Genomic DNA, 21,187 nt, shown 5'->3' on the forward strand with positions numbered 1-21,187 from the left:
GGCAGAAACAGAATAATAAGAGAATTGCTGAGGTTGAAGAGGAGCATATGGTTTATATAAAAAACACATCTAAATAATACAGGCTCAAGAGGCCTTAAGGATTATGAACAGTAGCTTACATGTCACAGATGTTCAATAAATATTTAAATTGGGTGGGATGCTAGGATTATTCACTCTGAAATATTATAAAAATATAAACACCTCTGAAATACATAGACTACTAATGCTATAAGTAAAAAAAAAAAAGCCACTTTTTATTGGGCTCGTCTTGGATACATTATTTCTAATCGCCACCACAACCCTGCAAAGTAAGTATTATTATCACTATTTTGCAGATAAGGAAAGTGGGCTTGGCAAAATTGAATAATTTATCCAGGATCACACAACCAGCTTTCAATCTAGTTAGGGAACTAAACACACATATATGGAAAACTAGACCATTGCAAGTTAATGTGATTAGTCTGGAATACTCAAGGAGGCTAAATAGGGAGGCTGAGGCCTGAAATGGACCATAGCCTGTAAACATTTGAAATAATATTTGATGTTATTCAGCTACATGAAAAAGTAAAGCAATGCAAATTAAAAGCTGCCATTTTTCCCTACCAAATTAGCAAATATATTTTCAATATTCATTCTGCAGGCAACAGAGAGAAACCTAGAAAACATTTATTCCAAAATATGATCAATAGTTGTCTAGGCATTGGAATATTTTTATTATATTCTTCTGAATTCTCCTAATGTTCTACAATAAGCACGTAGTACCTTTATAATCAGAAAAATAAACTTTAAAAACTTGAGTAGGCTTTGGATGCCATATGTGTAACTTCACCCACTTACAGTATAAAGACATAGGGGTGAAATGGGAAGGCATTAGGGAGAGAGAGGAAGTGCAAATATAAATGACTAAGTTAAAAAAAATAAATAATTACCACAAAGAAATGAGAGCATGGGCAAAGATTTAGCTATAAGGATTTTCATTTCTCTGTTGCAGCACTAATTAACAGCAAAAGGATGGAAACTGTTTAAATGCTCAACAAGAGGTACAATGGGGGGCCGGCCCCATGGCTTAGCGGTTAAGTGCTCGAGCTCTGCTACTGGCAGCCTGGGCCTGGAACCCCGGCGCGCACCCATGCACCGCTTCTCCGGCCATGCAGAGGCCGCATTCCACATACAGCAACTAGAAGGATGTGCAACTATGAGGTACAACTATCTACTGGGGCTTTGGGGGAAAAAAAGGAGGAGAATTGGCAATAGATGTTAGCTCAGAGCCAGTCTTCCTCAGCAAAAAGAGGAGGATTAGCATGGATGTTAGCTCAGGGCTGATCTTCCTCACAAAAACAAAAAAAAAGAGGTACAACGGAATACATGCAACCGTGTTGTTGAAGTGTCTTTTTTAAAAGAACTATGTTCCTAGAAGTTTTTTTAAGTTACAAAACAGCATATACGACGTGACACCATTTTGAAATTTTATTTATTATAGGCTTAGAAAGGGATTGGAACACTGCTCCAAAGTGTTCACAGGGGTAGTTTCTGGTGAGGGGGATTTCGGTTTTTTGTTTTGTTTTGTATTTGCCTTCATTTTCTAAAGCAAAAAGAATTGCTTTCTTATAGGAAGTGAGTTGTTTAAATATATCACAGCAAAAAATGAAGTTGCATATAATTTTAAAGCGCTTTCCACCTTTCAGCTTTTTAATAACTAACGTCTAACCCATCTATCCCGGGATAACAAAAGCTCGGTGAGATTATAGCCTTCCCTGCTTTCCAGTCATTGTGAACGTTGGGAGAGAACACAACAGCCCCCACTGCCCTCTGCAGGAACACACCACACAGCCCACTAACCCCACAAGGTAGAAATGGCCAGGCGACTGACGGACATTTACTTCCGGGAGGAGTCAGCCCTCCGAACCGGGAAGTGACTAGGAGACAGCGCGCGGCATTCTGGGAAGAGTTACGGAGGCGGGGTTGGGCGTCCGCTCGCTGTTACCAGGGCAACCGGCGGCAGTTGCCGGTTATCCGCGGTCTGGAGAGCTTAGGTGGAAAGGCTGAGATGCTCAGAGGTCATTTGGGATGAGCGTGGAGCAAGAGGGCCCTTTTCAGAGCAGACTGTCCTATCAGAAGGTTATCCAGTAGTGCCCCGCGGGAGCGCCTGCCCGGGGGATCTGGGTCAGGCCGTCTTGTTCTTTGAGCCTTTCGGTGAAATGAAGTGTGGCCCAGTACCTTCTCACTGTCACTTCTCTAGCTTTCTGCCTCGTGTTAGATAATGTAAGTTCAGAATTTCTAATTTACGTTGTAATGTGTTCCAATTTCAAAGTAAATTATTCTTTTAAAATTGTGGAAAATTTTAAAAACAAAAAAGAATTTACCGGTCATCCAACTACCAGAAGTAATTTAATATTTTCAAGTATTACCTATCAGTTTTTTTATCTGCATAAATATTTTTTACATAGTTGAGTTTATTTGGGAAGCATTATTTTGTATCCTGCCTTCTCACACATATGTATATATATGATATAATTGTGTTATTAAAACCTTAGCAACAAAGAAGGCATTGAAGACCTTAATGTAAATCTGTTTGTAGTGAGTTGAAGAGACAGAGAAGACGTGGATGCAGCATGTGAAGACCATTCTTTCAAGAAGTTTGGCTGTAAAGGAGAAGAGAAAGGTCAGCAGCCAGAGGAGAATGGCAAGTGAAAGAAAAAAGCTGGGGTTATTCTTTAAGGAGAAGAGACTTAGTGATGCTTATTAGTATAAGAAAAAAAACTGGGAGTCAGAGGTTAAAGATTTGGTGATGCTTATTAGTATAAGAAAAGAAACTGGGAGTCAGAGGTTAAAGATACTGCCAAGAAAGAGGATAAGTGAATGAATCCCTAAAGAAGTAGGAGAAAAGGAGATCCATAGATCAAGTACATAAATTAGCTTAGGTAGGAGGCAGAACCGGGAAAGAGGATGTCAAGGTAGGTATGGATGTTAATCATTTAAAAACTATTACAAATTGGCAAAGGAGTAACAAAAGTATATCAAAAGATATATATAAAAATGGCCAATAAATAGGTATGTTCAGCTACGTTAGTAATAAATATAAATGGCATATTAAATGCATATTAAATTGGGAAAGATTAAAAAGAAATAAGATACCTATTGGGCAAGGGTTCAGTGAAACAGACATTGAAGGTGGGACTAAAAACTAGTACGTCTCCCCCCTCCAGTGGGCATTTTATGTATCAAAATTCTTAAAATGTGAGTCTGGCCTAGTGGCGTAGTGGTTAGGTGCGTGTGCTCCACTTTGGTGACCTGGGGTTCATAGGTTCAGATCCCAGTGCAGACCTACTCACCACTCATCAGGCCATGCTGTGGCAGGTGTCCCACATATAAAGTAGAGGAAGATGGGCACGGATGTTAGCTCAGGGCCAGTCTTCCTCAGCAAAAAAGAGGATTGGCAACAGATGTTAGCTGAGGGCTAATCTTCCTCACCAAAAAAAAGTTAAAAAATCCATAACGTGTATATACTTTGACTTAACAAGTATACCTCTAGGAAGTTCTCAAAAGGAAATAATCAAAACTGCACATATATAAAGCTGAGTAGGGTTCATTTCAGCTTGTCCACCAGTAGATAGGTTAAATATATATTACACCCATACTTCTTAGACATAGATAACATGGTTGCAGATAAGAGAAGTTTGCTCATTAGTTGAAGAGCATCTCATATTTTCTAGAAAGGTAATGTGGAGTTGCAGTCAGATTGACTTCACTTACCTTGATACACAATCAGTGGGATGCTTTGAACAATTAAAAAGGATGATGTAGAAGACTATTTAATGATAAGGAAAGATATAAATTACATTGTTAAGAGAGAAAAGTGAGTTATGAAAGCAGCAGTATGTAGGTTCTTACAACATAGGGATTTTTTGTTTTCATCTATTCTGCTCTTCTCTGTATTCTAAATGATAAATATATTTTGTAAGGACAAATAAAATGTTGCCCTTTTAAAGAGGTGAATAAGTTTATAAGTGGGATGGGAAGTTGGAGAAGTGTTCTCCTCACGTCCTTGAAGTAGATGATGGCTCTCTGAAGTATCAGATCAAAAGAAATAAGATGCTGGGGCTGGCCCAGTGGCGTAGTGGTTAAGTTCACGTGTTCTGCCTCAGCGGCCCAGGGTTTGCTGGTTCGGATCCTGGGCGCGGACCTACACACTGCTCATCAAGCCATGCTGAGGTGGTGTCCCACGTAGAAGAGCTACAACTCTACGGCTATGACACACAACTATGTACTGGGGCTTTGGGGAGAAAAAAGAGGAAGATTGGCAACAGATGTTAGCACAGGGCCAATATTCCTCAAAAAAAAAAATACCCTATTTAAAAAAAAAAAGAAGATGCTTTAACAAGCTTTAAGAACTATTTTTAAAAGTGTATTTTATAGATGCATATTATTTAGTGATGCCCCACCTCTTTCACAAAAGGTTGAGTGTGCTCAGAAAGAGATATACAGTATAATAGGAGAAAATGATTGGAAGAGAAAACAGAGGCAAAAGGTAATTGGAAAACAAAATAAAGGCAGAGGTAGGTTAATACCTAAAAAAGTTCATGCCAATAGATGTTAGCTCAGAGCCAGTCTTCCTCGGCATAAAAGAGGAGGATTAGCACGGATGTCAGCTCAGGGCTGATCTTCCTCACAAAAAAAATAAAATAAAATAAAAAATAAAGTATCTTTAAAAAAAAAAAGTTCATGCCAAACAGTCCTGTGTAATTGCTAGAAAGGTGCCACCACAAATTAGGTTCTGAAGTTCCTAGCAAGTAAAGCAAAGGGAAAACATAGTTATAAGTTTCACATGTTCTATGAGATTTTTTTAACTTGCTTAAGAGAAGTATAGTTTTGGTATAGAAGCCTGATAAAAATTTCTCCCAAGGTCCTCATAAGGGAATAATATGAGATTCAGCTTTACCATTGTATTTATTCTATTTTTATAGAATTTGGGACTATCTCAGAAAGGTTATACTCATATTCATTAACTCATTAATTACAGGCTCTTACTAAGTACTGTGAGAAATATAAACACATGTAAGACAAAGTACCTGCCCTCATCTATTGTGAAAAAATAACTATAATATATAATAGCATATTTATAATATATGATGAATAACTAGTACGCTGAATAATTAGTATGGTAAATACTAGAATAACTAATATGAATAACTATAAATCAAGACAGTATTTGAGGCAAAAGGTGAGATGAGATTTCTATATTACATAGAATTACTTTCAACCAGCGAGATCATGGTCAACCCATCTGTAAGAGGGGATGTTATTCCCCTTTTACAGATGAGGAAACTGAGGCTTACAGAGATTAGCTAAATTGTCCAAGGTCACATGGCTGGTAAAGGACAGAGCCAGAATTTCAAACCAAGTCTGTCCCACACAAACCACCTTCTTAACTACTATACTTGATAGAAGAGATAGCATTCAAGTAGACTTTAAAGAATGGAAAAAGTTATGTCAGGCAGGCATTGGGAAAGCATAATCTATGTGGAGAGACTAGCACTAAACAGTATCAAAAAGGTTAGAGAGCATAGTATATGTTTTGGAGATCACACACACACACACCTGGGATTATGAAACATATGCAGGTAAGCACTAGAGAATAAGGCTAGAAAGATTGCGGGGTGACAGATTTTTGAGAATCATAATCTTCTAGAACCCCACAGGAAAGTGGCCTCATTTAGGGCATGGTTTACCTGATAAAGGTCTCAGGCCTCAGGGCCTGATAAAGCAAGAGTTTTAAGCACAGAGACCTCAAACCTGAAATTCTAGGTGAGGGCCCCAGGTGGGGAATTTGAGTGACACTGTTCTAGATTAGGGACTTACCCACCAAGGTGAGGAAGAGGTCTAATGACATATAGTAGAATCCTGTTACACATTAGCTGTATAAAATTGGTCAGGTAGTGTAAGTTCTTTGGGCCTCAACTTCTCCATCTCTTAGAGGATAGAGAGAAGAGGTGGAAGGAGACTGTGAGACAAGATGACTTCTTAATTCCCTTCTAGCACTAACATTCTGTGATCATGTAGGCCAGAGACTGCAAACTCAAATGCCCAAACTAAGGATTAAGAAGGTTTCATAAATGAGGGATGGACTAGATGTAAGAAAAATGAGTGATAGAGATTAGAGTGGTACTTTAGATGTCCCATCTAGAACTCCAGCGAATTCTTGCAAGAATGAGGACCCAGTGTTGCCAGATTTTCTGGTTTTTCAAGAGAAACAAGAATGCCATATTTTTAAGAATATTTTACGGAACAAACAAAACATCTCTGCTGGCTAAATATAGTTCATGGGTCACTAATTTTCAAGCCCTGCTATAGATAAAAGGGCCTAAACAAGAATAAGTGTTTGAAAATAATTAAATATGAAGAAAGAGGAAGAAATCAAAGAGAATACCGAGATTTCCCCTGGGTAATGAGGAGGAGATGGTAACCTTAATATAAATACTAAAATCAGCCGAAGGTTTGGAGAGAGAAGGCACTTGACCATTTTGTACACAGGACAAACTTTTCAATCATAGGTGTCCACAGCACATGAATCAGATTCAGCCATTGAGTTTGAAAAATCTGTGGGATTGTCAAGGGAAAGGGTGCAGGAATTGGAGGACAGAAGTTTGGGGAAAGAAGATGAGAGAGGAGTTAAAGATGTAAGATTCATTCTCTCAAAGTTTTATTAAACATATATCACAGTATATATTTGTTATCTTGTGAGACTATAAATCCTATGAGGGCAGAAACCACATTTGTTTCTTCACCACTTATCCAGCACCTAGCACAGTGCATGGTAGGTGCTTAATGTAGGTTGAATAAACGAATGAATTAATACAAGACACTGTGCTTCACAGTATAGGAGATGCAGGGTTGAATTAGAAAGTGTTCTTAGGGAAGCTTGTAGGCCAGAAGGTAAGACAGGCCTTGTACATAAATAACTAATCCAAGTTTGAAAGTAGTGCCATTTGAAAAAAAAATAAAGAAAAAGAAAAAGGCACCATGGGATTCAGAAGAGAAAAAAATTTTTCAGAAGATTGGTTCATGCAGCTGTTGGGAGGAACTGATCAGAAGCAGCTAAATAGAGGGTGCATACCTTTCTTTTGAAAGTAAGGAAGCATTTGAGACTGCCAAGATAGTGAATAGAGAAACAGTTTGAAACCAGAACCTTGAGACTCCCCACATGTAAAGAAGGTGAGGAAGAAGAACCAACAAAGTAAACAAGGAAGAAGTCTGAAAGCTAAGAGAAGTGCCTGGCTGGTGGCCTAGCGGTTAAGTTCGCTCGTTCTGCTTCGGCACCTGGGGTTCGCTGGTTCAGATCCTGGGCGCAGACCTGCTCACTACTCATCAAGCCATGCTGAGGCAGTGTCCCACATAGAAGAGCTACAACTCTACAACTATGACACACAACTATGTACCAGGGCTTCGGGGAGGAAAAAGAGGAAGATTGGCAACAGATGTTAGCGCAGGGCCAATCTTCCTCAAAAGAAAAAAAAAGCAAGCAAGCTAAGAGAAGCACCAGGAGAGAGAATTTCATGGGATCTAGGAATCCACATTTCAAGAAAGAAAGGTCAGTCAGTATTGTCAAATACTACAGAGGCAGCAGGCCATCAAGAAGAAGGATCTAAGGCCATTGGATTTGGCGATTAGGGAAATCATTGATAACTTTCAACTAAACAATTTCTTTATAATTGACCAATGAATATAAGGAGGGGAGCTTAAAAGACCAGTAGAATTAAGAGGCTTTTGATTTGTTTTGGGAGGTAGGGATGGAGTTCCTTAGGAGCGGGGAAAAAAGAGAAGGAGAGGATTCAGTTGCACAAAAGGATCAATTTATGAAGCAAGATTTCGGAGCATCTAAATAATAATGAGATCAAGAAAGGAGAGAAGAGTCATTTGTCAAGAATCAGCATTATAATTCTAACAAATATTATTCAATAACGAAGATAATATTTTTTTACTCTCTCAACATATTTTCCTACTCAGTTACCTAGTTTCTTTTCACCCTTATGGCCCCAAAGTAACTTTTGATATGCTGAAAAATAGTATTAGAACTTCAAGTTGGTAGTATTTCTTGATGCTTCTTTAAAATCCTCTTTTTATACGTAAATGGGTATTACAGTACACAACTCCTGCATTTTTGGTTACTCCACATGCCTTCCTTTCAGGAAACCTTTTCTCCCCAACTGTAGCTTGTGTGGTTCAAATGGGGCTGATTCCCACCCCCAACTCCTATACTTGATCCAGATCTGGCCAATGACAACCGTCATTGGTACTTCTGCTGGTACTATAAGGAAAAAGACTCTCTTCCTCTGATGTTGCAGGTGCTAAAGACCATATAGGCATGGAGCAGACAGGCCCTCTTTGCTGCCACATAGAGGCTTGTCTAAAATTGAAGCTAAAGAAGCCAACCTGGAAGACAGAAATCAAGTCCTGATGACAGTATTTGAGCCCAGGAATCCAGACAGGCCTAAAAACTAGCTTTACCACTGGACTTCCCAGTTAAATGAGCCAATAAACTCTCTTTTATGCTAAACTTGGGTTTTTTCTGGATTTTTGTCATTTACTACTCAAAATATCCTAATGCATCCTAATACATCATTAAATCAACATTGTTTCTTCTATGCCTTGTTTTAAATTTGTTACTCTATAATGTACTCTATAATGTATTCTACTGTTCTCACTAAATTAATCCACAAATTTAGTACAATCCCAATCTTAATCCCAATAGTATTTTAAGAGCTTTTTTTGTTGTTGTTTGCTTGTTTTGGAACTAAGCAAAATTACTTCAAAATTCACTGAGAGGAAAAAAACATTAAAATACCAAGAAAATAGGGGGAGAATTCATAAAAGGGAATTGTATAATCAGATATTAAATATTAAAATATATTATAAAGCAAGAATAATAAACATAAGGTGGTAATAGAGTAGGAATAAATAGTCATGGAACAGAATTCAAACCCTGAGTGTGTGTATATATATATGAATATTTACCATATTTAATATATGGTAAGTCAAGAAAAGATTAATTCAATAAAGTATTTAAGGACAATGAGCTAGATTTAAAGGAGAAAAATAATTAGGTCTTTACCTTATTCATCATCCCAGAATAAATTCCAAATGGATTTATGACTTAAATGTAAAAATTGAAGACAGATTCTCAATATATATTGGTTGGCATATAATTGGTACAATATTTAACAATATCTGCTAAGTTTTTAAATATATCTTTTGACATAGCTTTTCAATTCTAGAAATTTAGCCTATAGAATCACAAAATATATGTATAAAGATAAAGATGGATAATGTAGCACTGGAATATCAAATACAGCATACACACGCGGAGTAATTGAAGAAGGGAGTGTCTGTACCATCCATTCTCAAAGGGGCAATTTCACAGCCAAGAAGGTGAGAATTGGTTCTTGTGGGGGGATAGAAAAAAACTTATTTTTTATGTATAAAGGGCAAATATGCATAAAGTACATAAACAGATTCATAGTTTATGTGTGGTATTGAAATTTCATGGGGGGGATGATTAAGGAAAAAAATGTCAAAAAAGTCTTCTTAGGGGGACAATAATGGCAAAAAGACTGAGAAAAACTCATTTATACAATTCGTTACCATGCAACTGTTAAAAAGAATGAGGTAGATGTATGTATATTGAAAAAGAGGATGCCCAACATGTGTGAAGTTTTAAAAAAGCAAAAAGTACGTATATATTATATATAATATATAAAGTATCTATTGTATATTATATATATATATATATAAAATGTTGTGTTTCTCTTTGGGGTTAAAATTACAAGAAATATTCAATTTTATGTCAAGTATCATATGTGTACATTTTTGCAACAGCATTATACTAAAAGATAAGCTGTAAGAATAAATGAATATTGGAGTGAATAGTTTCATAGTCTTGTGATGAGAAAGGACTTTTAAACATGACTCCAAAGCCTAAAACTATTAAAGTTTAGGTTAAACTACATAAAATTAAAAATTACTTTTTTTTTTTTTAGTGCCGTGGAGTCGATTCCAACTCCTAGCGACCCTGTGGCCAGCAGAGCGGAACCCTGCCTGGTGCTTTTGCCCCATCCTCTCCCCTTCTGGCGCTCTGTCAGACGGTGCTCCACTGTTATTCACAGGGTTTTCATGGCCAATTTTTTCAGAAGTGGGTGGCCTAGTCTGTCTTATCCTGGCAGCTCTGCTAAAACCTGTCCCTGATGGGTGACCCTGCAGTATTTGAAATCCCGGTGGCATAGCTTTTAGCATCACAGCAACAGGCAGCCACCACAATATGACACTGACAGACAGGTGGTGTGGTTCCCTGAATGGGAAACGAACCCAGGCTGCGACAGTGAGAGTGCCGGATCATAACTACTAGACCATCAGGGCTGGCTTAAAAATTACTCTGTGAGGGGAAGGAAAACACCCACTCCCCCTGCACACCCACACACCATAATTGAAGTTGAAGCAAGAACAAGAGAAAATATTTGCAACATATATAACAAAAGGTATATGTTATTAATATACAAAGAGCTCTTATGTGTCAATAAAAAGGTCCAGGGCCGGCCCCGTGGCTTAGCGGTTAAGTGCGCACGCTCTGCTGCTGGCAGCCCGGGTTCGGATCCTAGGCACGCACCGACGCACCGCTTCTCCGGCCACGCTGAGGCCGCGTCCCACGTACAGCAACTAGAAGGGTGTGCAGCTATGACATACAACTGTCTACTGGGGCTTTGAGGGGAAAAATAAATAAATAAAATTATTTTTAAAAATAAATAAATAAATAAAAAGGTCCAGCACCCTAATAGACAAACCTGGGAAAGAACATAAGCAAATAACACACACACAAACTACAAATGGCTAATAAGCATATGAAAATATTTTTATTTTCATCCATTTGTGCAAAAGTGAGAGACTAATATGAACTCCTGTGTACCTCACTCAGCTTCAACTCACACCCAATCTTGCGTCCACTCCCTCTCCCACTCCAATTTTTGAAGCGAATCCAAGATATTTTATCTGTAAATAGTTTAATATGTACCTCTAAAAGATAAGGATGCTTTTAAAACATAATGCCATTATCATACCTAAAAAACTTCTAACAATTTCTTCATAAAATCAATTATATCTAATCAGTGTTCAAATTTTTGTCTTATACATTGTTTATAGTTAGATTGAGGTCCATACATTACAATTCATTCATATATTTCCTAATCTATAGATTCTCTCTCCCTCCCTCTTTTTTTCCTTGCAATTTATTTGAGGAAGTAACTGCGTTGTTTGAGCTTAGGGGTTTTGAGAGTAGGCCCGACCCTAACATTTACAGACCTGGGACAATAGCACAAATGGAGCACCAAATACCATATATCTAAATATTTGAATGCTATACCTCCAGCTAACAGTTACATATGTTCTGTACTCCTGCCTTAACAAATAAACCCCCTTAACGACCTAGACGGCTAAATTAGAATTTAGAATTCCCAAACTTCTTAGAATTCCTCACTGGATTGTGCTTGCACAGGAGAGCTGGCACTTGGCCCACAGGCTGTCCCATTCTCTTCCCACCCCTGGCTCCATCCCCTTCTCAAGGATACCCCAGCCCACATGTCCAAGCTCAATCTACGCCCTCTGTAGGCAGCCATCCCTAGCTACACAGTCCAACCTTGGGATGATGAACCAGAGAATAGGCCCATGCAGGCCCTGAAAGCAGGCATGGGTTATATAGACTGGGACGTTCAGGTTCTAGGGAGCCAGGACATGGTCTGGAAGAGGAGGCGTCAACTCTAGGTGGGCATGTCCCCTGGGTCCCGTGTACTTCTCAGCCCATCTGGAGGGGCACAGCTAGCAGAGGGCCAGAGCAGGGCTCCTTGCCTGGGTCTAAGGACTGTACTGCCATAAAGTTCCCCACAGTCTGAGTTTTGCTGATCATGTCCCGGAGATGTCATTAAATAGGTTTCTTTGTTTCCTCTATTTCCTGTAAATTGATACTTAGATCTAGAAGCTTGATCAGATTTAAGTTCCACGTTTTGGGAAAGAATATTTTATAACTGAGTGTTGCAGACACCCATCAGGAGGCACATAAAATCTGGTTGTCTTTCTTTGTAATGGGGTTATAATTAAGATAAAGTAAAATGCACAAATCTTAACAGTTTGGTTTAGATAGTTTTAACAATTCTGCACAGCCATGTAGCTTACTCCCAAAACAAGATGTAGAATATTTCCATCACCCCAGAAAGTCCTCCCATGAGTCTCTGGTCAGTTCCCCTCCACCCACAGAGCCAACCACCTTCTCACTTCCATCACCATGGAGAGTCTTGCCTGTTCTTTGACTCCACATAAATGGAACCGTACAGCGTGTACTCTTTTGTGTCTACTTTCTTTAACTTAATGTAATATTTTCTCAATTTATCTGTGTTGTTGCATGTATCAGTACACTAGTTCATCCTTTTTTATTGCTGCGTAGTATTCCATTATAGGAATATACCATAATTTATCCATTCTCCTCTTTATGGATATTAGGATTGTTTCCAGTTTGGGGCTATTACGAATAAGGCTGCTATGAACATTCTTGTTCACGTCGTCTTGGGGGCACTTTCATTTCTTCTGGGTAAATACTTAGGCATGGAAATGATTGTTTAAAAGAGACCGTCAAACAGTTCTTCAAAGTGGTTGTACCATTTTACATTTCCAGCCACAATATATGAGAGTTCCAGGTGCTCCACATCCTCTCCAACATGCATTGTTGGCAATCTTATTAATTTGTGGTTGTCTCTCTTTTTGTGCCCTTAGCAGCTATTGATTATCATTACCTAGATATTAATTTATTAGGGTTTATTAAATGGTGTTATTCTAATTCTATCATTTGTTTATTTGCTGAAATGCCTCTATAAAGAGAAACTTTCCTTCAACATCTATTTGGTTTCCCTGAAATACAACAGGAAAGGCAGGATTAATGCTTAATTCTTTCTATTTATTTACCAATTTTCAAAATAATGACTTGGTTCTCTCACGTCCATCAAAGATTGCCAGTGGGAGGCTTTTTTTAGTATCTTTATAAACTCATGAACTTAAATATATTTGATGTCTTTAATCCATTTCAGTTATCATACTTATTGATGCTCAAACTCTTCTATCTCTAGCCAGTGGGAATCTCTTCAGATTAGCTCCTGAGTTCTTTGACACAATTCTCTAAGTCTTTTTGTTGTTGTTGTTGTTTATTATGGTAACATTGGTTTATAACATTGTATAAATTTCAGGCATACATCATTATACTTCTATTTCTGCATGGATTACATCATGTTCTCATGTTCACCACCCAAATACTAATTACAATCCATCACCACACACATGTGCCTAATTATTCCTTTCGCCCTTCTCCGTCCTCTCTTCCCCTCTGGTAACCACCAATCCAATCTCTGTCTCTATGTGTTTGTTTGTTGTTGTTATTATCCACTACTTCTAAGACTTTGATGGCTTCCTTGCCTTCTTAATGAAGGATGTTCCAGACTCATCTTCAGCGTTTCCTGCCCCAGACGTGGAATCAGCCATTTCTTCAAGAATGGTTCTTTTTTAGTGAGAAATGGTGTTTTTGAGGCCACAGTCTGGTAAGGGTGTTTATTGCTACTGGGTAGTTCATTGTTTCTACACCTTTGCAGTGGGCAGAGCTAGGAAATGTGTTGTTTTAAAGATGTAACACAACATGAATTTATATTGATGTCCAATTCAAAATCGAGTGCCCTCATCAGTCTTACATCTGTATCTCCTTTCCCCATACCTAAAATCCACCATAATTACTCATTTGCTTTATCCCACCATTTACAAACAACAGCCTCAGAATAATGATCTTGGCATTACCACCACAATATGATTACTGAAAACAGTTTTGGGTTTTTTTGTTGTTGTTTGGAGGGGGGAGGCCATTTTTGTACCTCTTTTTGTTATTAGGCTATCTTCCAATAGGAATGTATAGTCAATTACTGTGTCTGTAAGTCATTTGGAAAGGTTCCTCGTGTGTGGTTATGCCACCAATTCAATACATAGTTAGATTAATTTGTTTAATTTTGATTTCAACTTTTAGGGACTGCATTTTTAAATTTAACTTTGTTTTATAACTATATGTAATATTTATATGGTTCTAAAGGCAAGTCTATAAAACTTTCTCTATTAGAGAAAAATCTAGCTTCTTCCCCTGTCCTGTCTGTGCTGATCCCTCCCTTACCATATAAATAACCATCATTTTTATTGTTTATCCTTCTATTTTTTATAAGCAATTATATATATTTATATAAAATATATGTATTTCCATTCTTCCTTTTAAAGTTAATGGTAGCATACTATGCACTCAATTCACTCATTTAAAGTGTACAATTTAATGATTTTTAGTATATTCACAAAGTTATGCAACTATCATCACAATTTTAGAACATTTTAATTACCCCAAAAAGATACCCTGCATGCCTTAGTTACCCCTTTTGAGTCCCCCATCCTCCCTACCCTGGGAAACCACTAATCTACTTTCTATCTCTATAGATTTGCCTATTCTGAATATTTGATATAAATGGAATCATACGGGTGCCAGCTCAACACAAGGTTGACGTAAGGGAAGCCATATTGTAGAAACCATACTGTAACTTTGAATGACCTCTGATTAACTAACCCAGACAAGCTCTGTGGATTTTATGGCCCCTCCCAGCTGCTATAAGTTGATAACTTTGTTCTTTTGAGTTCCTTAGGAATGCCAGGGGTCATACCCCTGGGCGAAGAGTCTATGCTGATAGCCATCATCAATGACAACTGAAATATCAGAGTGTAGGGCATTGCTCTGGTCTCTGATGCATATCCAGTAAAACAAAAGACTATCAGGAACTAAGATCAGATGGATGCCCCCACCCGGAGACCAGATGCCTCCCCCACACGGAGACCAGCCCCCTATATAACCGGCCTGTAGTCTTCGTTCTGTAAGATGGATCTTTCAGACGAGTTGGCCAACTTCCTCCTTGCTAGCAAGCTGTAATAAAGTCCTTTCTCTCTTACCTCCTTGCCTCTTGACTATTGGCATGTCTTGCAGCAGGCAGACGACCCCACACACACACCCGCCTTGGGCAGCAACAAATTAATATGTGGTCTTTGCAGCTGACCTTTTTCATTTACCGTAACATTTTCAAGGTTCATCCATGTTGTATGTGTATTGGTACTCCATTCCTTTTTATTGATGAATATATTCTATTATACGGGTATACCACATGTTATTTATCCATTCATCAGTTGATGGACATTTAAGTTGTTTCCACTTTTTGGCTATTGTGAATAATGCTCCTGTGAACATTTGTGTACAAGTTGTTGTGTATGTTTTCATTTCACTTGGGTGGAATTGCTGGGTCGTGTGTTAACTCCATGTTTAACATTCAGAGGAACTGCCAAACTGTTTTCCAAAGCAGCTGCACCATTTTACATTCCCACAGCGATATGGGTTCCACATTCTTGCCACCACTTGTTGTTGTCTGTCTTTTTGACTATAGCCATCTTAGTGTGAGTGAAGTGATGTCTCATTGTGGTTTTGATTTGCATTTCCCTATTGCTAATGATGTGGAGAATCTTTTCATGTGCTTATTGGCCACTTGTATATCTCCTTTGGAGAAATATCTGCTTAAATCCTTCACCTATTTATCAGTTGGGTTATTTGTCTTTCTATTGTTGTTATAAGAGTTCTTTATTCTGGATACAACTCCTTTATCAATATGTGATTTGCAAATATTCTCTCCCATTCTGTTGTTTTCATTTTCTTGACAGTGTCCTTTGAAGCACAAAAGTTTTGCTTTTGGGGGGCTTTTTTTGATGCACTTTTATTTATCTACTTGTTCTTTTGTTGCTTTGCTTTTGGCATCATGTCTAAGAAGGCTTTGCCTAACCCAAGGTCACCAACATTTACTCTGATGTTTTATTCTAAGAGTTTTATAGTTTTAATTCTTACATTTAGGTCTATGATTCATATTATGAGTTAATTTTTGTCTCTGGCATGAGGTAGGGGTCTAAATTCATTCTTTGCATGTGAATATTCAGTTGTCTTAGCACCACTTGTTGAAAGACTACTCTGTTCTTTCCCTGATTTAATTGTGTTGACACCCTTGTTGAAAATCAGTTGACCATAAATGTAATAATTTATTTCTGGACACTCAATTTTATTCCATTGATCTATATGTCTATTATTATGCCAGTACCACACTGTTTTGATTACTGTAAAATCGTAGTAAGTTTGAACTCAGGAAATGTGAGTCTTCCAATTTTGTTCTTTTTCAAGATTGTTTAGCTGTTCTTGATCCCTTGCATTTCTATATGAATTGTCAATTTCTGGAAAAAAGCCAACTAGGATTTTGATAGGGATTGCATTGAATCTGCAGGTCAATTTGGGAAGTATTGCCTTCTTAGTAATATTAAGTCTTCCAACCCATGAATATTGGATGTCTTTCCAATTATTTATGTCTTCTTTAGTTTCTTTTAACAATATTTTGTAGTTTTCAGAGTACAAGTTTTGTACTTCTTTTGTTAAATTTATTTGTATTTTATTCTTTTTGATGCTACTGTAAAGGGAATTGTTTTCTTAATTTCAAATTCCTCCTTGCTTTTTTAATTTATCAGTAGATCTGAAGACACTCTATTGTAGTAAATAAAGAGACTCCTCATTCCTCTTTACAACTGCAATTGTTTTCTTAGTTTATGGTTTAAATTTTTCACAAGGATTAGATATTTGTACAATTTAATAAAAATTTATTATTTATTTTGAATAAAATAATTTATCCATCAGATAATTACTTTCATCACTGGTTAATAGATGTGGCAAATATTAATGTGTTAGAGATGCCAATAATTGCCTGCCAGCTCTTATATTCTTCTAATGGAACTTCTTTTGTGCATAGATTTTCTTTCCGTAAAGGACCGTTTACTGGACCACATAACTACCTACCATCACCATCACTGATTGAGCCAGGGGGTGTGGCACTATATCCAGTGTCAGTCACTCTTCTCCCTTCTTCTAGTCTAATGGAAAAACTTGCTCAGGTATCTGTGTCCAAATGCATGTGACAGGCTGAGCACCCCCTCCTCAGCCTATGAGGATGAATCCTGATTCATTTAAGTCAGTCATGACAACTGCTATTTCTCTTGCCAACTCTGCCAATGAGATGCCAGAGGGAAGTCTTGTAGAGGCCTTCTGGGAAAGGAACACAGGATAGGGACAGTTCATTTTCCTTCTCCCAGTATTGTCAACCCCTGAAGCTGTGGCAGCCAACTCAGAATCATGAAAGAAGCCAACCTCAGAGGAAAAGCCAACATGCTGAGGATGACAGAACAGAAAGATAGAAGGAGCCTGGGTCCCTGTTGAGGTCACTGAGGACATGCCCTAGCTCCAGACTATTGTTATATAAGATAATAAATGTTTATCAGCTTTGAATTGGGTTTTCTATTACCTTCAGCCAAGAGCCTCAGACTGATAAAAGCACATTCCTGACTCAATCCCTAGGCTGACCAGCTGGACACAGGAAAGTGCACGGTGTCACTTAATCACATTGATGCCACGCATGGAGGGAAGGCCCACACATTTCTGCTTAAATCTACAGCTGCTCTTCAGCTCTAGTCTCTCTGAGGCCTAATTCCAATGTCTCCTATTTGCAGCATGCCAGGAAATTTAATCCCCTTTGTTGCAATTATAATAGGGAGACACTTTAGCTCAAGTGTCTCCCTATTTCTTGAAACCAAATGAATCTGACTATTGGAAGAGCAATTTGGAAAAGTTAGTACCTTGGAAAATATCCTGCTTCCTTAGAGAAAGATATGGACCTTGTCACCTTTAGCCTAAAAAGCATAATAAACACCATATACTGCCCTTTACCCTTCTAGTGACCCCTATAACAAACTAAAGAAGGAGCCAAAGAAAATCCATTTGATGGGGAAATGTGGAATCAGGCCTAAAAACTCCATAGAAATTTCTGAAGTATGTTCCATATTTTCAGGAAGCTATTACATTCCATATGGAAATTGATAGGTTTTTGTTTTATTTTGATTTTGCTCAACAATTTGAGACTTAGTTTCAGAGATTATGACCCTCTCTCCTAAGCACTTCAGCATGTGTCTCCTGAGAACGATGGCATTCTCTTACTTGAACATAAAGCATTATAAAAATTGGGAAATTTAACATTTAGACAATGCTATTATCTAATATACAGTCCATACTCAAATTTCACTAATTTTCCCAGTATTCTCCTTTATAGCAACCTTTTTTTTCCCAACCCAGAATCACATATTTCATGTAGTTATTATGTCTCTTTAATCTCTTTTAATCTGGAACCGTTCCTCAGCCTTTCTTTGTCTTTCATGACAGTGGCATTTTTGAAGAGTGCAGGACCATTGTTTTGTTCCCATTGTTTCCTCACAAGTCAATTCAGATTATGTATTTTTGGCAGAAACACTACGTGAGCAATCTATGTCCAGCATGTCAGGAGACACCTGAGGTCAGTTTGTATCCTTTGTGATGATGTTGTTGACTTGGATCACTTAGTTAAAGTGGTTTCCACTAGATTTGTCCTCTGTTTTTCTCTTTGCATTTCATAAATAACTGTGGGAACATACTTGAAGACTATGTAAACATCCTGTTCCCCTACAAATTTTCTAGAACAAACTTTTAGCATCCACTGATGATTTTTGCCTAAATAAGTTATTACTATGCTAATTGCATAAATGGTGCTTTTCCATTCCTTCTATATTTATTACTGGGTATTCTACCGTAAAGAGTCTTCCTTCTCCCTGCCCTCTCTGCCATTTGCTTGCTTGTTTGTTTTCAGTGTCAGTATGAACTCGTGGATTCTTTTTTATTCAATGGGATATAATCCATTAACGTCACTACTCATTCTAATGCTCAAATTATCCCAGGTTTGGCCAGGGGAAGCCCATCAGCTGGCTTCTATACTTCCTGGCACAGCAAGTGTCCCAGGCCCATGTTGCATGTCCCCTGGCCAAGCCACAGAAACAGTCAATGCCTCAAGATGCCCTGGTTCCTTTTAGAAGGGAATGGTTTTTAGAAACCAAGATTTGAGAAACAGATCTCTTCACTGCTACACACTCTTTTAGCACACAGAGCTAGGAAATACTTTTTAAATAAGAGAGAGAGAGAAAGAGAGAGAGAGGAAGGAAGGGAGGGAGGGATGGAGGAAAAGAAAGAAAGGGAGGGAGGGAGGGAGGAAGGAAGGGAGGGAGGAAGGAAGGAAGGAAGGTAGGTAGATGAGAGAGAAAGAGAGAAAGAAAAGAAAGAAAACATGAGTTTTTACCAATCCAGCCCCACAGGGTTCTCCTTGCCTTTCCCCATTCCACATCTGTACCTCCCCTCCCTAAAAGTGACCACTCTGGCTCCCCACAATGTCAGAATGGTTACTTATTGCTCAATACTACAATGTAGACAAAATACTTTCAGAATTGCTACCCCTGTACCACTAACAGCAATAAACCCATTAAGTGGAGTCCAAGATTTCCGTTGCAGTTCTCTGTGTTTAGACTGAGGATAGTCAAGGTAGTATGTTCAAACATTTCTTAGATAAGATCTTTTTTTTTTTTTAATTCTATGTGATTATCCATTTGATGTACAGTTCAGTTTCCTTGTTTCTGTTTGTATTCAGTTTTAGGGTTTCTTCTCCAAACTTGTTGAATTACCTCTATTTTATAAATATGTAAAACATTACCACGGTTCCAAAAGCCAAAGCACACACAAATGCTTACCCAGAGAAGTGTCATTCTCTCCCTGTATCCCTTCCATTCTGTTCCCACCCTCCCCCATAGGTAAATTTCATTAGTTTCTGCTTTATTCTTCCAATGCATCTTTTTGTAAAAAATGAGCAGCTACAGGTATATTATTTCCCCTTATTTCTTACCCAAAAGGTAGCGTACTATATATTCTCTTTTGCTCTTTGCTTTTTTCGCTAAGCAGTAAAACCTGAAAATCACTCCATAAAAGTTGCCTGGTACTCTTCTCCTATATATATTCAGTCTGTCTCCTGTGTGTACATATTCAGGTTGTCGTCAACATTTTGCAACTGCAAGTATACTTCACGGTGTAACCTTATACGTGTGTAGTCTTGTATTGTTAGAGATGTTTCGTCAAGATAAATTCCTACAGAATTGAGGCAAAGGGTAAATTCATATGTAGTTTCCTTAGATATTGCCAAATTCCCTTCTCCAGGGACCATACCATTTTGCATTCATCCCAGCAACCGATGAGAATGCCTATTTTTCCACAGCCTTAGCCAACAGAGTTCACAATGTTTTTTAAACCACCAGTGATGCTCATTTTTTAAACAAAATACAACCACCATAACCATCATTCACGTCCATCTATATATCTAAAATTGATGCTTTTCTCAAAAGAATTTTAGGTGGAAGTCTGTAGAACTATAAGCACCCCTTGCATCCATTGTTTTCATTTTGTGGATTTTCTATTTGGATTTTGCTTTTTCTATTTTTTTCCTTGGCAGCTATGCTTTGGAACAATGTGGTTAAGGTTAAGAACCTGGGAAAAGGCATGGTGCATGCCCAAAACTTGTAGTCAGTCTGGCTGCCACCCAGCAGCAGGCTACAGCAGAAATATCATGCCCTGATGATAACTGCTCAAATTTATACCCACACACCTCTGCCATTATCATTGTCTCAAAGACTACGTTTTGTGTTTATCTTCCCTGCAAACTTTATCTTGGTTTCACTCACATATTTTCATCCTGTACAAAATAATTTTCCACTTTTGGAAGCTTTGGCACAAAGAAACAAGGAAATGCTAAACCTATGGGTTTGAAACTAAACATCACCAAGAGTTATACCCAAGGAGAAGGCAGCAGACATCCGATGTTTCTCGGGTCTGACTAAATGCACGCTGAAATCCCCAGAAGCTCAAGGACGTTGAGTGAAGAGTGGATAGAGGGCTCATGCCTTTAAGCCTGACTTTGTCCTTACTGTCCTCAGAATCCCAGGCAGGAAAAAGCACATCTGTCAGCGGGCAAAGATAGTGTCAGCAGCCTCAGGCACAGCTCCTCTTTAAAGTCAAGCAACTCACGAAGGTCTTCCTCTTCCACCTCCTCAGAGCCACTTGTCTGGCTGTCTGTGAAGGAAGGGCCTCCAAGCCCTTGATCTATGAAAG

General features: G+C 38.2%; 1 long non-coding RNA gene across 1 annotated transcript; it reads left to right on the forward strand.

Moving 5' to 3' along the window:
- The first annotated feature begins 2,000 nt into the window (after positions 1–2,000).
- On the forward strand, positions 2,001–8,680 carry LOC131415622 (uncharacterized). The gene is made up of 3 exons (XR_009222501.1): positions 2,001–2,262; positions 2,579–2,662; positions 8,343–8,680. It is a non-coding gene; the product is annotated as an uncharacterized LOC131415622 (long non-coding RNA).
- Positions 8,681–21,187: the final 12,507 nt, after the last annotated feature.

The sequence above is a fragment of the Diceros bicornis genome, chromosome 17 (assembly GCF_020826845.1).
Source record: "Diceros bicornis minor isolate mBicDic1 chromosome 17, mDicBic1.mat.cur, whole genome shotgun sequence".
NCBI classification, from domain to species: Eukaryota; Metazoa; Chordata; class Mammalia; order Perissodactyla; family Rhinocerotidae; genus Diceros; species Diceros bicornis.